This window comes from Procambarus clarkii, chromosome 48 (genome assembly GCF_040958095.1).
Source record: "Procambarus clarkii isolate CNS0578487 chromosome 48, FALCON_Pclarkii_2.0, whole genome shotgun sequence".
NCBI lineage: Eukaryota > Metazoa > Arthropoda > Malacostraca > Decapoda > Cambaridae > Procambarus > Procambarus clarkii.
The window spans coordinates 31,704,768-31,711,107 of record NC_091197.1 but is presented as its reverse complement, the minus strand read 5'-3'; positions in this window follow the sequence as shown (position 1 = coordinate 31,711,107).

Genomic DNA, 6,340 nt, shown 5'->3' with positions numbered 1-6,340 from the left:
CCCGTGGTGCCAGTTTCTGAGTCGATGGTATCCTCGGTGCCTTCTTCGTCTGGTCGGCATGGTGTGTGGGACATTTGGGGCTTGACTCTAATTATTTAAATATTAATATAGTAAATTCAATTACGAAGGACCACCCACTTTTATAGTAAAGAGGGAAACTTAGAAAATGTGATCATTAGAACATTTTAGATGAACCAGTAACTATGGATAAAATACTAGAGAGTATGATCATTGAAATAATTAATGGGCTGTATAATTAAATGAATCAAAGCCTCAAACACCTACATTGGGGGGCTATTACTGGAACTCAGTACGTCCAGGAACTAGTGTGGTTCGTTCACTAATCCAATGTATAATAATCTAATCCTAGGAATACTTATGAAATCATTATCATTATCATTAAGGGGAACATAGATTATGAATATGTATAATAATAATTATAATAAACACATGTTAATCCAATGAACAGAGTTCTGCATGTAAAAGAGTACAGATAATAATTCGAGGAATACAAAAGGAATCTTAGCTTAATGACGATTCCTTAGAAGTTAGTCACGACGCTTCCTTAGAAGTTAGTCACGACGCTTCCTCTGATTCTCCTGGACTCGTCATGGAACACTGGGAGTTGATTAACATGGGAAATGACAGCTCGGAGAATTCTTCACACACGCTGCAAAAACAATTGTTTCCAGTAGCAACAGATTGAACTACTGGATTTCTATGTTCAATAAATGGATATTAATAAAAGGAGAAAGATAATGACCTGTGATTTTTAGTTGTTATACGTCGTCACGACAAGCTACCCAGCTATAAACCCACCCCCGATCTGATGCATCAAACAAGGATAAGGTACTTAGCTAATATGGGCACTGTGTAAGTAAAAGCTTGCCGAAGGTCGCGTCCTAGGCTCTAGACTTGTCTATCCTAGATAATGACGCACTCCACTGGCCGGTCACATGGAGTTACATAGAACCAAATTTAACAGGTTCCGTAAATGACACTGACACCAAGTGAAGGTATTGTCTGCAAGGTTCTTCACACCTCACAGTGGCGACTTTCTTCTGGAGATTTGATAGCGTTTACCCTGGTGGCTGGGTAATGGCGTCTCCTCGTGAGCACCCCGTGAACACGCCTACTCGTGAGCGTGTCAACACGTGGAATGGCGTCTCCTTCCGCGTCCCACATTTGTTGAACAAATTATTTATTATGGATATTGTCATTTCTCGCGGTTGTGCTTGAAATGCTCGGATTTGGACGGGTTTATTATTTGGAGGAGTTAAATATTATTATTTGTCCGTTTTATGATAGTAAACGAACAATGGAGAAGAATTATAATCTCTCCAGGGCATTCACGCGTGACGTTAATTTTATTACTAGATAACAGCTATAACTATAAACGCTCTATTTGGCTTTAGTTGGAGATCAGTTTATCTGTAATTAATTATCACACAGAACACCGTTGGTTATAGAGAATCAACTTCAATTCTCAGACACATTGGATATAAATGTGTTTATTACAATGGAATCTGACGCAATACTGGCGTCGGGTGACGTAAGAATTCTAGCCTTACTGTACAGATGTAATCATTAGTACACGTGAATTCTACGTTGGGTTAATTTTACTCACTACAATGATTAGTAGAATTAGTAGTAATTAATGAGAATACAACAGTGTTGTATTTAGTGTTGGAAATTTCCAACATAACTCCGGGGGGAGGATTCTAGGGTCGTAGTGTAATGTGAAGTACTGACACCTATCCTGAAGTTGGTATTAATATTAGTATATTAGTATGTTAATATGTTAGTATGTTAGTACACACATAACGAATGTCCCATATTTGTTAAGGACTTGCAAGAAACTTAGGTCTTGCTAATTTCATGTCAAATGAAACATGTTATTATGAATTACCTCAAGCTAATAATAAAGAAAGTTTACAATAACTCTGAGATTGGTGTCGTTATGACATGTAATGTGTATCTTACAAATCTCTAATCTGTAAACTCTCAAGTACTCTAGATAAATAATGTTATTTATAGCCTACACAATAATTAAGATTTAAATCACACAATTTAAACAACAGAATCTACTGTGATGGGAATGTCCTGAGTCATAGTGACTTGTAATGGTTTGTTACTTGACATCACCCCGCAGTATCATCATAGTTATCTAAATTGGGTGTAAAAGGAATTACTCTTGTTCAGAGTTGTAATAGGCTTGCAGATTCCGCCTACATTGTTGAGCAGCAGCTCTAGTGGGGCGGTTGCTCTGAGGATCAGAATTACTATCCTCAGAAATTACTGGGGAAACTGTGCCTGGCTGATGTTCTCGCTCAGCCAATTCAAGAGGAACCAGCTTCTCTAAAGTTTTTAGAGTAGTGTTGCCTCAGCATAAAACTTTCACCACTCTCAGGACACCTTGATGATCTGGATGAATGGCAACAATTTTGCCTATGGGCCACTCTGACCTTGGTCCATCGCTGTCCACTAGTACTAGGTCCCCTGGTTTTAATTGCACTTTATTGTAAGGACTCGAAGCTCCGTAGTGGTACTCTCGTAGAGCTGTGAGGTACTCTCGAGTCCACACCTCATTCCACCTGTTAATAACTCTGGAGAGATGCTGGTAGCTTTCCACCAAGTCTCCTCTGGTCACATGTGATGGGTCTACGGGGTCCTCTTCGGCTAAAGGGATGAGAGGGCTCAGTAGACCTCCATGGATCAAGTGTGAGGGACTCAGAGGTTCTCTCTGGGTGAAATCATCAGACAGGTAGGTTATTGGGCGGTTATTGACTCGCGCCTCGATTTCCACAACAATAGTTTGGAGTTCGGAGTAACTGACCTTTTGTCTGTGTAAAGTTTTCCTTAGACACTTCTTGACTGTGCCTACCATTCGCTCATAGAACCCACCTTGCCAAGGGGCTCTCGGTGCTATGAATTTCCAGTGACATTGTCGTCTCTGTAGAACCGACTGTACTTCTGGGTGGTTCCAGACTTCTCCTGCCACAAAATTGGAACCATTGTCCTATATCATTAATTTGGGACAAGATCTGCGAGCTGCAAATCTGCGGAAGGCCTGGATGAAGGCTTCAGCACTCATGTCTGAAGTGACTTCTAAATGTACGCCTCTGGTTGTAGCACACGTAAAGAGACAAATGTATGCTTTCACTGGTATATTATCTGGGTTGCCAGTGAGAAGTAAGGCTCCTGTGTAGTCAACACCAGTGGTTTCGAAAGGACGAAGATGAACCACTCTTTCCTCAGGGAGTGGTGGAGGTCCTGGGTAAGGACATACTCTGGCATCGTATCTTTTACAGATTTCACAAGATTAATAATTGACTTAATTGTCTGACGACCTTGAGGAAGCCAGTACTTTTGTCTAAGGTCGGTGAGAGTATCTAACACTCCACCATGTAAGGTACCATATTGATGGTGATGTAAAACAAGAAGTTTAGTGATGATGTGGTGACGAGGTAGAAAAATTGGATTCTTTGTGTCCAAATCAATTTTTGCATGAAGCAAACGTCCTCCACATCTTAGTATATTATGAGTGTTGGCATCATACCAGATACCTAGAGACTTAGTTAATTTATCTGGAAGATTTTCATATTCGCTTCCATATGTCTCTTGTTGTGCACGTTTGATCCAGTAGAGGATAGGATTGGGAAACTTATGTCGAATTCCTATCTTAGCAAGAAAATCAAACACATGTGCAGTTACTCTTAATAACTTGCTTAAGTTAGAATAATTGTGAGGATCAATGGCTAAGAATCGTTGAGGTTCTGGTTCTTTCATGGGAGTGGTGATATTGGTCACTATGACTTGTGGCTTTTGTTTGGGCCACTGACCACCAACAAGCCATGAATGTCCATTGAACCACAGCGAAGACTTGATAAGTTGTTTTAGTGTTAACCCTCGAGATAATAGTCTGCAGGATTGTCCTTAGTAGGAACATGTCTAAATTTATATCCAGCAGATAACTCATGAATCTCCCTGACGCGATTACTGACGTAGGGAGTTTTGTTGTTGTTGTTTCTTACCCATTGTAAGACTGCCTCGTTGTCTGACCACACTACAATCTCACCAAAGTGGATATTATTGAGTGTCTTTGTCAGGCAATGAGCCAATCTTACTCCCACCAGCAATGCAGTCAACTCCATTTGAGGTAAAGATCTCTTCTTAATGGGAGCAACTCTTGCTTTAGATGTGAGCAAAATTGATTGTGCATTATTAACTAAGTAGGCTACTGCGCCGTAGGCTTTGCAGAGGCATCGCAGAAAAACGTGCAAATTGGTGGTAAGTTTGGTCCTGAAGCATTACGAGGAAATTTCAAAACGCCTAACTGATTAAAATCCGTTGAGAGTATCTGCCATTTAGCTTGTAACTCACTTGGTAACGGATCATCCCATCCCATATGTTTCTGCCAGCACTCCTGGCATTAGGAGTTTGCCCCTTATTAATATAGGACTAAGTAGGCCTAAAGGGTCAAATGGTTGACTGACAAACGAGAGCAGTGTTCTCATGGTAAGGGTTGAGTTATCAGTTTGTACTGACTTGACATTCATCTCGTCAGTACTGGTGTTCCATTCCACGCCTAGAACCTTTAATTGATTGGGTACCTGATAACCTGGAAATTCTTTCTCGATTACCTGGTTGAGTAATTCATTATTTGAGGCCCATGACTGTAGTGGCATATTGGCTCCTAATAGTTCACGGTTAGCCTCATGGTAGATTTCTACCAGATCAGTTTGATCATTAGTTGTCCCCTGGAAATTGTCGACATACAAGTTGTCGCTAATGTCTGCCTTATAGGGGCTGTTTGATTTCCTCAAATGTGTGTCTAATGTTGCTTGCAAAAGAAACGGTGAGGACGTAGCTCCAAATAATACTGAGGCAAAACGATATGTGATAACTTCACTGTTAGGATCCAGTGGATCCTTAATCCAGAGGAATTTTGTGTAGTTACGATCCTCCTCCTGTAAACCTACTCGGAGAAAAGCTTTGCTGATATCAGCTGTATAGGCGAAAATACCAGTGCGAAAGCGTAACAGCACATCATGTAGCCTTTGTGTTAGGCTAGGTCCCGTTTGGAGACATTTAAAGACACACTGCTTGGCTTTACTTTAGCACTACAGTTAAAGACAATACGAATAGGTGTTGTCAATGAGTCTTTCACCACAGCGTGATGAGGTAAATAATGACCTATTTTTCGGTCATCGTTATCAACAACCTCATAAATTACTGTTAAGTTGTTGTTGGATGAGTTGATGATACATGTTCAGTTTGTCTGGCTGCTTCTGTAGTCGTGTTAATTGAGACTGTAATTGTGAGGCTGCCATAAAATAATTTACTGGAAGTTGTGGATGATCCAACTTCCATGGGAGTCTTACCCAGTATTGTTTATTTTCATAGACAACTGTATCCAGGTATTGCTGGTAAGTCCACGTATCATCAGGACTTGGTTGTTCAGGGATGATGCCTAAAGTATCTAAATCCCACAGACGATGTATTGGTGGGTCAGACTCAATATCCTCAGATATTTCCCTGAAACGTAGGGGTGACTGTTCCAAGCCTAGTCACGCTACTATTATGTTATTAGATTGTTGGTTTGTGGGCGTCGGATTTTGTCTGAAAAGCACCGGTCCTGTAAGCAATTTGCCTCCTGCGGACGACAACAAATTCATTCCGTGTTGTCTAGTGCATCAGTTATAAACTTGTAATAATGATCCGCGCCTATAAGTATTCCAACATCTGTGAGGCAGTCAGAATTTATTTTATAATCTGCTAGCCTCATGCGGTTTCGTTTAAGATGTCTCGCAGTGCGAGCTAACCCAGTGACTTGTAAGTCTGTAGGAAGTTTATCCACTACTACCGCGTGTATTGACTAGTAGAAGATCCGAGTCTCACTAATAACTTAACTACTTTGTAGTCACGAGGTCCACTATTTGACAAGAAACCAGAAATATTTAACCTCACTTTTGGCAGGTTTTAAATTTAACTCATCTACCAACTGTTGTGTGATGAAGGTTTTCTGTGAACCCTGGTCAAAAAGACCTCTAGTGTTAATTCTAGATCTTCGGTTTATTAGTCTAAGTGAGCTGTAGGCAGAGTGGTATTATTGCCTGACTCAGTAGCAAGTACATTTACTTCTTGATGCACTTTGCAATATTGCACTGCGGTAGAATTCGTGGAATTCTCCCCAGTGGTCATAGTTGGTGTAGAAGATTTTCTACATAAGGCGTAGTGGTGTACACCTTGGTTGCATCGGTTGCAGGAGCGTAGCTGCATTACACATTTTTTGGGATCATGAGAGCCCATGTACTTGGTGCACTTGTGTAATTCTTGC